This window comes from Abramis brama, assembly GCF_963993115.1.
Source record: "Abramis brama genome assembly, chromosome: 10".
NCBI classification, from domain to species: domain Eukaryota; kingdom Metazoa; phylum Chordata; class Actinopteri; order Cypriniformes; family Leuciscidae; genus Abramis; species Abramis brama.
Genome location: NC_139972.1, coordinates 41,710,204 through 41,722,385, shown reverse-complemented (window position 1 = coordinate 41,722,385; position 12,182 = coordinate 41,710,204).

The following is a 12,182-nucleotide window of genomic DNA, read 5'->3' as shown; positions in this document are numbered from 1 at the left end:
GGCTTCTCAAGACAACAGTAACTAAAGTAAGTGGTAGTGGCATTCCTATGTGTTTAAAGGACCCGCAATTATACTTCTGTCCTTATTTCTGCCCTGACAGTCATGTCATTCCAAACCTGCATGAGTCTGACAGATGAATGTGAATGCATAAGATGTGTTTTGAAGGTTTGGAAAGAGCTGTGTGAGGACTACAGAGATTTCTGGAGGCACACCGGGAGACTGGTATTAGTTAATGGATGCCTACTCCAGAGAGCACTGCAGAGTGTGCTTGTTAAAATCTCTCAACTTGTGATCGCATGGTGGAGTGTCACTCAACATTCTGGCAATACACCATCTCTACTGAAACTGAACGGATGGAAACATTCTCTGCCGTACAACGAGTGTGTCTGTTTATGCTGACGTTAGTTCACAGTGTGTGTTTAAACGCACAGGTCGAGCGCTGAGGGCCGTTTAAAGGCCAATGTTCTGCCCCACTGCATACAGTAATTACTGAGACCAGAGAGGCCGTGTGTGTGTGTGTGTGTGTGTGTGTGTGTGTGTGTGTGTTTTAATGCTAGTGAAGAGGTTAATGAAGCTTATGACACCTCGACACTTCCAGTCAATTCATTACACAGACTGCACGTGTCTTCGGATTTGGTGACGTATCTGTGCAGAATGAACTACCACTGACTTTGGTTAATGCTCTGAACTCTAGAGGTAAGCTGAACACTTCTTTAATGACACATCTGATCCAAAAGTGAATATATGAAGGGAACATCTCTAAAGGGTGTTGTTCACCCATGAGGAGAACTACTTAAGCTAAAATAAAAAAAGACATTAACGCTTTCCACACTATTGACGTATTTTTCCATCATTTATGAAACCGCTACTGTAGGGAGCGTTATTACTTCTGAAATAGTACAAAATCTCTGGATCCAAAAGCAAGTGAAGAAGAAGCAGAAACAAGAGATAGAAGCATTGCTTATGCACATGTAAAATACCACAATCTTCAACATTAAACAGCATTTACATCAAAACTGCCTAATGTTACTGAATGAAATGTTCAACCCATGAAGAGAAAACGACTGTGAAGCTTTGGGGGTTTGATGGACTCCATCTACTCCATCTCTGTTTGATCATCGTTCTGAATACGATTTGGACAAAGTCTTTGACAAAAACAATTTTCTTAGATTTTTTTTTTTTTTTTTAAATAATCAATTAATCTATTTATTTATTTATTTATGTGTGACCTGCTGATTACCATAGAAAAGTATGGTAGTATTGTAATTACAATGTTTGCCTGGCAGGTGTGAAATCAATACTGTCCCATTAAAAACCTTTTAACTGTCGCTGTTCTGGTAGCAGGACACTTGGCACTCTATTTTATTGCCTTATTCCCTACCACATATTTTATTAATCATCATAAATTAGGTATCATTTGAAAGCTCAAACACTCAAACTTCATTGTGTGTTTTGAAATTGGACATTGCGTTACAATTGAAACGGTACTTTAAAAACGTTTAGGCGGCCCCTTCCCAAAGGTAGGCTAGGCAATTTTTGAGGTGGCTAGCAAAAGCAAGCTAGCTTTGAAACATTAGATCCCACCCTCCCTTTACAGCGCCACGCCTTCTCCAAAACACATGAACCCATACAGCAGAGTTTGCAAACCATCACAAGACAAGAGGCGGTGTTAAACTATCCCCTTGTCTCGAAGCACATAACATGACAATAATAATGAACATAAACATCTGAACCATCTGACTGCTGCACATTCATTTCAGCGTTGATAGTGTTGCCATTGAAAAGCATAAAAGCGATCATAAGGATGTAGTGTATCGACGCCCAGTTCCAGGAATGCACTAATATTTTGTTGGTAGTACCAGTTTGCAACAATTATTAGTTAACACTAAGTTGTCAACACTTCGGAAAAAATAATAATTCGTCGTTACACTACATCCTTATGATCGCTTTCTGTCAGGACTTTTACCGGCTTTTCCCAAATCACGGAAGTGACGTCGACGTCCGGGTTAGCGGTAGCATTAGCCGTCAGGCAAGTGTTATTTAAATAAACTCCTGATGTACTTACAAACTTTCCAATGCCTCGTTTTATGAGTACAGAACCTATTTGTGCTACTGTAGAAGTTTGGTCCATTCTGGGCATTATTAGTGCGGTAATTTACCAGATACAGCCTTGGAGCCATTAGCGCCTGCACTAAGCCATCGGCTGATATCTCTAAATAAGCTCTAACTTTAATAATGTTCAACCAAGGGAGAAAAGGCTTCTGGGGGGTGTTTGGCTCGAGGTCATGGTGCAAAGGACCCTAGGTTGATTTTACTCCGAACCATCCCTTTAATTGAAAAGTAGCCATTACTACAACCTGTTTTAGTGTCACGCTGGTAACTGGACCTCACATCGTATTAATACAAGAGAACTTACATTTCAAAACTTGTTATGAATGAATGAATGAATCCAGGCTGAACAACCACCATGCAGAACAGGGCTGGACTGGGACAACATTTCTCACACTCATCCAGGCCATCGCATACACCAACAACACATTCTGAAACCACGGACAACCCTATTTTTTGTATGGCCATCAGATAAAAAAAGGTTTAAATCCTTATGCTAGGGCCGTGCAAAATCATTAAAGGTTCTCTCTTGAACTAAACCTTCACCTCCATTTTCCTTTTCAGTCTCTTCATTTTCCCTGATATCTCTCTGTCTCTCACTTTGTGTGAGTGTGTTTCATTTTTTGCAAATTTTCTTGTACCTCTCACTTTTTCGTCAGCATGTCTACTGTTCATTGACCAATTAACCATGGTTTTATTATAGTAAAATTATAGTAACCATGTTTTTTTTGGCGGATTGATTGATATTTGTATAACCATAGCTTTACTACAAACCTGTACCTCTCTGCTCCACCTGGACACTTCCACTCCCTTCAGTCTCTCGCTTTGATTACTCTGATTGACAGAAACCGCTTGACAGAGGCGCAGAACGCGCGCATGTATAATCGTAGCGTTTGCCAGACTAACTGATTCATGATTTAGTACTAATACCAGAAAAATCTACTTAAAGAGGATTTCTAATGCTATTTCATGCATTACGACTTATTTACACTGTTAAAGAGTTGGACTTTTGACAGAGTATTTCTTACTTCCAAGTACACTCTTCCAGTTTTCGTATACGTTTCGTAAAGTTTTTTTCGAGTATGGCCCTGTATGACATCATAAAGGGAGGGATTCCTTGTATGGGCAGTTTTCCTGGAATAGCGCGCGCACACACACACACACACACATCAACTAGAGCGAGAGAAAGAGCATCGCTCATCAACATGCTTCGTTCGGGGGCCGTCGGCAGCGCTGTCATTTTGTTTTTAGACCACGAAACCAGTGTGTTTTTGCCAAAGAGCCCAGGGTTAGGGGAACAGTGGATGCAGTTTGTTTTCCCAGCGCAGCAACAGAGTTGTGCAAGTGTGTTTGTTTCTTCCCGGCATTTCGGTGACAAATGTTTTATAAACAAGGCCCAGTTCGACGCTGGATTTGCAGATCGGTTGAAACTGAAAGATGGAGCGGTTCCAGAGATAAAAGTTCCCGGTCATGGTCTGAACCGCAGGCGGTGAGTAACATCAAATGTCTGTGTTTTGTTGGCAATCATCCCGTAAGTGCATATAATGTAACCAATACGAACGTATAGCGAATCAAAGGTTGTCCAGGGATAATGTGTGTGACTCTTTAGCTCCGCCCACGACACGCCTCCAGGAGCGCGACCGATTTCGGGAAGAATCACTACAGCGTATCTGTCTTTTAGAAATCTGGTAAAACTAAAGACTCTTCGGAGATATGAAGGATGCGATACTACTCTATAGGTACTCAAGATTAACATGAGAAACGTTACATGGCAGAAACTGTGTGTGTGTGTGTGTGTTATGTGCCCTTTAAGTACAGTGACAAAGTATTTGTACTTGGAGGGAACTTATTTCAGAGCAGTTTCCTGACTTTACTCTCAGTGGAACACAGAAACAAGAGAAACAGTCCACTCATCACAGCCTCTTCACCTCACAGATGTGAGACTGAGATCGAGAGTGCTGTACAGATCAAGTCAAGATCATCGAATCACAAAACACAATGTGCCTAATATAGAGATAATTCTGAAATAACTCCAGAGCCTGTTTTTTCTTTCTCTCAGTATTGAAGAATCAGTGTATCATTTTATCGAAATGACCTTGGTTTTAGTCCACAAATGTCGCCTCTGACTTCTGATTGTTTTCCAGGCTCCACACTGTGGACATTAGCACAGGAGTCTGCTTGTGTCTGAGCAACAGAAGGCGAGGATCTGTGCGCAGGCTGTGTTTACTGAACAAAACAACAAGATAATCCTAGGCAACACACGAGGAAAATAAAAGGCAAAACGAAACAGCTTAACATATCTAGACTAACAAAACAAAGGGCTAAATATACACAGGATAGCGAGGGACTAAACAAGGAGCAGGCGGATCAACAGGAACATCATACAAACTAAGAGTGCATACAGTTTAAAAGTCCTGGAACAAAAACACAGAAAAAAACGTGACACGCAAGCTCTTTTTTTTTTTACCCAGTTACGTTTGCTTAATCTGTGAAAGGATATCAGGGAAGGGAAGGTTTGTCTAGTCTGGTTTGTCTTTAAATCATTCTATGCTAATAAATAGCTGACTCCTTCCCATTAATCTGAGATTTACTAGCCGCTTCTCTTGAAGACTTTAAAATAATGTCACGGTAATCCACAGTACGACACAAATATACGATGTTCTGCAAATGGATAGTCCTTTAGTAAGCGGCAGGAACGCTTCATACCCTCACACGCAAGAATAAATGATTTAATAACTGAGATTACACGGATGTTCCCTGTGAAATAGTGATTAGAGGGGAGAAGATGAAGCCACTTACAGTACTTGCCTATAAGCTGAATATTGATTTAACTCAATGAAAGCTCAGCTTCTCATCTCCAGCTTTCAACACCATTCACAATTAACCACGAGAAACAACTCCACCTCATCCCGCCTCTAATCGAGCTGTCTAATGTGATTAGGGTGTAATGACGATCTCTACAACCATGACAGATCCATGACCGGAGAATTTCTCAAGCTCTTATCGTCTTACCCATAATCCCCCACTTCACCTCCTCTCCTCCAGGTTTAGTGGCACGTCTGTCAAGAGGGATGAAAATAACACTTTTCCCACAATAGAGTTCTGCAGCTGCCATTCCCTTATCCAGTTTCCAGCAGCGTGGCCTTAATCAGGCCAGAACGCTTTACAGCAGCTTCTGATCCCAGATAAAACCAGAGAGAGAGAGCGTGACTCTTCATTTCAAGTGCTGTTTCCCGCTATCGGTCCCGCACGGTTACAGGAAGATCCTCAAGCTGCATAGATGGACTTCTCAGAGGTCATCGGCCTCCTGTGGGCAACAACTAAAGCCTCAGAGAAACATAATGCGAAAGAAGTGAGCTAGAAATGCCTTATCTGAAGAGAAGGTTCGTTTGCCTCGTTTGTTGTCTTTTGTGATTGTTAAGGCATCTTTACACAGAAAAACCAAATCTGAAGCGGCATAAAATCACAAAAATGCATTTACACAGAATGTGTATTGCTTCTCTGAAGCGGCATAAATGCATTTTAAATTAATTTAGTTAATAAATAGTTTCTATTTCTTCAAACAAATGCTACAAAGAAGTTCTGAGTTATTACACCGGGTAGATCACCGAAAGGATTTTTCAAAGAGCCAGAAAGTCCCGTTGGAGTTTGGAGAAGGCACAAGAAATGAGCAATGAATTTTTGGACATTTACACTCAAATCTTATTTGCACAACTCCCTGGGTACAAAAATAATACAGATGTGTGAATAAACTGAGCATTTAGCCAGCACATTTTTTTTTTTTTTTAACACATTAGAATAGTTCTGTCATTAATGAATAACTACACAGGAACAAATGAGTAACGCACTATTAACATTCTAGTAACTGCCATTACCTAACAAGAATAATACTCTGATTAATGAACTGAATGCTCAGTTGAATGAGGTAGTTCACTATTAGCTAATCAATGACTACTATTTATTTCATACCCCCCTGAGGACTAAGAACTACTATATACAGGTTAATCATTTAATTAATTAAACCATTCAAAACAATTCCTCAATGACCCCAAGGAATGTAGCATGTTTGATATCAATGAGCTGCAATTTTAATTTCCTGTATATTCATTTACATTATATTTAGCATTATATTTACTCTTCTTAACGTCCAGTCCAATTTCTTTTGCAAAACATCTTGATCGAATACAAATGATCGTAAATTTCAAAGTTGGCCTTCCTGAGGGTGACATCCTCACGCTTTAAAATATCACTGGCTGAGCAAACGGGGAGAATTAAGAATTGGAGTTTGTGCGATTGTGTGTCATCAGCATAATGTGGAAACATAAATTGTTTTCTCTGTACAATGAAAATAATAAAGGACCAAGGCAGCTTCCTTGTGGGACTCCAAAGTGGGTTTCGTGTTTCTTAGACACATGCGTTTCCTCCAGGCGCTCCGGTTTCCAAAGACTATATTGTACTTTATACAGTACAGATTGTTTCAGAACAGCTTCACAATAATAAACAGGAAAATAACAGTTAATGCTGCCAGATTCATAAATTATGTAATGATAAATGATGAATCACAGGTGAATTGGAAACACTAAATTATCCATAGGTGTGAGAGCGCGGACGTCGATGGATGGATGCTTTTCACTGAGAATGAATACAAAATTGATTGTCATTAAATATCATTTAAATCTGTTTAAAAGCAGTGGGCACGCCGAATATTGCTTGGATATTTTTTCTAACAAGTCTTTTACTGTGAATTCACATGAGTTGAAAATTCAAACCTTGACAGTTCGTACTATTTTATGCAGTTTTAGGACATTTCAATTTAATGTACATATATCAACCCGATCTCATGAAATGCGTCTCTATAGTACGCATTGTATTTATCGTGAAATCATGAAATCGTGAAAAATGTCGTGAAAATTATCGTGAAAATGAGTTTTCGCGTGCACATGATACCCCGAGTAAACCCCGTGGGTAGGATTAGTGGTGTGGGGTACGTGGGTATTACATGACATAAAGTGCGTATCACGTGCACGCGAAAGCTGCGTATCATATGCACGTATAAACTCATTTTCGCGTATAAATTGCATGATAAATACAATGCACATATTTCATGAGATCAGGCTGGTGAATATAGAGGTACTACAGAAAAGCTAAAATGTGATTAAAATGGTGAATGACAGGTTGTTGTTATTAAGATGCATTTGATGATTCGGGTCACGTGGTCAGTGTTAAATAAAGGTGTAAGCGGCATCATGAGACACACAGCAGTGTGTTTGGATCTCATCTGCCATGCGACAGCACAGAATACCCACAAACCACCACCATTCCCCTGGTGCCACCAGTCGATCAAGGTGCCCTTCAAGAGGAAAATCTATGGATCTCTAGGGGCGACCGGTTTACGTGTCATTCTGCATAATTGCATAAAAGGCCTGAGAATATGAGTCAAACACTAAGCGCATCCTTCAAAAGTCAAGGTGAGCACAAATAGCACACATTTCATTGTATAGCAGGTTATAGAGGAGATAGCGGTTTTAGATGAGACTTTAAGTGTCTTCTTTTGAGTGTATTTGGTTGATTCTCCTGTTCAGCGAAGGATGGAACAAGGAGCCAAAAGCATTTGGGAAATGTTTACAGTGGGTTCATATGAAAGAGGATCATCAGAATATGAATTCTAGTCAAGGCCAGTGTGATGCTTCATATGGGTTACGAGGATTTGCTGCAATAAAGGCAGCATGAAATTACATATCTTCTGTTAGAGAGAGGGGTTGAATGAGATTCAGAATAATAAGCGAGGACACAAGCAAAAATACAAGTGTGCTAATTCGTGCGACACAGCCTATAAACGGCCATGAGTATTAGAGGAATGTGAAAACACATGAAAATCCTCTCATTTAAAGCGTATGGATTCCCTGTGACCTCCCTCCAGGGGAAAAAAGACAGAGAGATGAAAAGTAATAACTGCATTTATTATCTTTCCGCTGTCGCTGTTCGTGTCAGATCGTTACCGGCGGCAAATTCCCTCAAGATCAATGATACTTAAGAAAAGCAGGATGAGAGTGATTCAAACAAAGGAGTGTTGGAAAAGATGACTAATAATTTACACATCGCTATTGTCAAGGAATGACAGATGAGTTCACATCTAATAATGGATCTGCTGAAATATAGTTAGAAAGAGATAAGAGGAGAAAAGCTATTCTGTTTATGAAATGAAAAAGTTATGCAGATCTGAGGGCCATGTTACGTGTTGGCATGATTTTACTGGGAATAAACTGTATTCATTTTCCAGCCCTACTTAATGCAGTTTACTTGTATATACAACTGAACCACACACAGTTGAGGAAAGCAAGGTTGAAAATCAAAGTTCTCTACTAAATGTAGGTTTGGTTGATACAACTAAAAATCTTGTCATTTCAAGTCTGTATAATTTATGATGTTGTGTTTTGGGATGTAACGGTTCTGAGACTTCATGTCCTAAAGAAAGACAATGTAAATGCGTCTGTTCAGAATGACGCATAAATCTCTCGCAATGAAGGAGGAAAGCAGAGTATGTCTCAAAATGTATGAATATTGCCATATTCACCAAGTAAGTTAAATGACCCCCCCCCCCCCCCCCCCCAAAAAAAAAATCCCTCATTTATCTAAGTGATGTAAAATGGAAATTAATACAATATCTGACTCACTTGGTATGCAACTGTAACTGTATGTTACTATGGCAACGCACTCATTTCGAATGGCGATCAAACTGACTGAAACTCCCTGTGCATTAAACGATTTGAATGCATATCTTTGATTGTAACATTAACCTGATTCTCATGTTTATGAATCTGCAATCTGCTTGATGCTACTGCCCCATGGCATGGTTTTAAAGCTAGTATTATCCCAACTTTTAGGCCTTCAAATGTCTTAAAAGGCACATACACCCCCCTAGCAAGCTCAATTTTGGGACCTCAATATTTATAAAACTCTGCTTGCCCTGCTTGCATATTGTTCTGTCTTTTGATAATTCATACTCAGAAAGTAGTTCATTACAAGATAATTAGTTAAAACGTTTCAAAATGCATCTGCACTGTTTTGCATTTTGTGGCTTTCAGTCGCATAAAAGAGTTATCATCGCACCTCTAATAGTGACTATGAGCTAAACGACACTCTCTAACACCAGACATAAGGGATCCCGGACCTTTAACTCACTTCTTTTGAGTTTGACACAATGCTAAAGTTCACACGGAGAGGTCAGACACAGTTCACTGTCATGTGACGAGCCGGATAAACACACTGCGGTTCACACGCGGTTCAGAGCAAGTCGCTGCGAGACACACTGACTGATCAAAGACTTCCTTGATATTCCTCCGTATGGGTTATGACAGAGGTATAAAGGATCAGAGACGCTCCTTTCCTCTGGGGGTTTAAAAGTGAGCAATACTGAACACCTCAAAACAAAAGAAGGTGTTTCTGGGAGGCTGAAGAAAGAAACAAATCAGTCATATGTCATCAGAATCCTCAAGGCAAGCTTTGAATGATGGCTTGACAGAGGCTTGACAGAGTCTGCATGGCCTTATGGGCCGTACAGACAGATCTATCTGAAATGTCACTAGCCGACACACACCTCCGACATCAGAAACAAGGATCTGTGAGAGCCACTGCATTTCTCTTTTACCCAGCATCACTTACTATTAGCTGCACAACAATTCAGCCTCCTGTTCTCTGTTGTGTTTGTTAAACGTCTCCTTTGGGAAACTCAACTGCACTCTCAGCATTTGTCCTTATTTTACCACCACAGTGTACTACGCATAAATTGGGCCAATTTCTGTCTTTGCCTGGCCAACTGTCTCCTGAAATAGCAGTATGGATGTAGTCAGTGTCCCCATGGTAACTGAGCAAGTACAGTCCTGAGATGCTGAGGCTCCAGAAGCCTCCATTACGGCTCGGCTGTTTATCTTAGATAACAGGTCCAGAGGGAGCCATTCCAGGCCCGAGTGGAATAGCATTGTCTTGTTTGGAGGAACGTTTGCTTTTTGGCTTTAATTGGAGGCAAGAACAACAAAGGAACATATCTGATCATGTTTCCCCTCTAGTACTTGTTTTTCTAAACTTCACGTTTTTCTTTTCCATTTACATTGTCATTGTAAGAGTGGTAGTCTGAAAACAGTATATAAAACTACAGTACGACAATTTAAAACATTGTTCTCCTTCCTTGCACTTACTTGCATTGATACGGAGTCTTCAGCCGGGAGTATCTTGACTAATAATAACTGAGAACCTCCCAGACAGCAACATAGTGTCGGCCCAGATCCGGCCCACATCTGGGCCGTGTGGAATGAACGTGTACCAGATGTGGGCCAGATCTGGGCCGACACTATGTTGCTGTCTAGGCTGCAATTAATCCTTTGACCATTAAGGACCCATCAATCCTTCTTTGAAAGAATGCATGAATGAAGACTAGGCAATGAAGCTTGCAGGTTATTGCCAATATCAGCCTGTTCGGACGCCAGTCTGTGCTTGTTTGTATGTCCGAGGGTAAAGGTGGAATGATTGTCAATGACTTCAGCTGAATAATAACACTATTGTCTTTTTTTAGAGCTGCTTTACAGCAGAATTGAATTCTGTTTGCATCACTGATCATCATTTTACTGTTATCACTGTAAAGCTGCGTTACAACAATCTGTATTGTACAAAGCACTATATGAATAACGGTGACTTGACTTTACTTGACAGTCCTGACACCACAAGACTTCATTTTAATCAACAATTGGACAAAAGCCACTTAGTTCCCTTGAGCCAAGAAGAGCAACATTATTCTGACTTCCTAGACAGCAACATAGTGCCGGCCCAGATCCGGCCCGCATCCGGGACACATGGATTCCACACTATGTTGCTGTCTGGGTTATTCATTGGAGTGCTTGGAATTGATCTCCATGTTCAGAATTGAATAGACAAACACAGACATCTTAGCATCTATTTCCAGGGTATTAAAATACTGCACTTCAATATGAAGAACATTTTTGACAAACAACAAAAACTATGACTAAATCTGTTCCCGATATGATGCCCTTCAGTTTAATCTCCGGTTGGTGAACCTGTTCCCCTCCCTCCCCGTGTGCTTCCTATCTGTGCTTCACTGCCTTATCCAATAAAGCAAGCATGAACAATCTTCTCCTGGAAGCCTGGTGTCCTGCAGAGTTTCTCTCCAACACTGCTACCCGTCTGAGAGTGTCCAGTGATCCCGGACACATTGATACGCTGGTTCAGGTGTGTTTAATTGAGTTTGGAGCTAAACTATGCAGGACAGTGGCCCTCCAGGAGCAGGACTAGACACCCCTGCAATAAAGGAAACAATATCTCTTAAAAAACGTTCACCAGATAAGAAATATAAAAAAGTACTGTATGTCTATAGCTCTATTCGGACGGGATTAGTTTTACAAGGGTAGATGGACATGACGTCTGTAATATTAATGGCCAATTCGCACTGGATAAGAAATCTCAGTAAAACTAGCAGAAGTGGGAGGAGTAACTCGATTTACTCACCGCCGTCACCCTCCTGATATCATGTGCGCAAAACACATATAACCTACATTTATATATATAAAACAATTATGGCCAGTTGAACGATTTATTAATTAACTTCAGATTGGATTGTGCTGGTAATAGGCACTTACCTAACGCTAACATAAGTGTTGTGCCTCTGACAAGTGCTGTCAATCTTCTCTCTGATCTGAATGGTGTGTGTGAAACACTGGAGTTTTACCACAGACTCGTCCCAGCGTCTAGAACGCAACTGATGCTTTTTCAAGCGCCTCCATACTTGGAAAAAACGCGGTAAACTACTTTAAACAGGAAATGACGGATTATTTACGTACATATTTACAGCGGGTGTATTCGCACGGGATTAGTATCACCTGAGGTCATTTTTCTGGACCTTTTTTACTGTAGGTTAAAGTCGCTGTAATCTTTACTGAGATTGTCTGTAATGATCACTGAGATGCACATTCAGACGAGACTAAATCACAGAGAAGCTCTGGTAATAATTACTCTACCCGACCTCTCCATGTTACACTAGTCCAGTCCAAATAGACCTTAAAGGG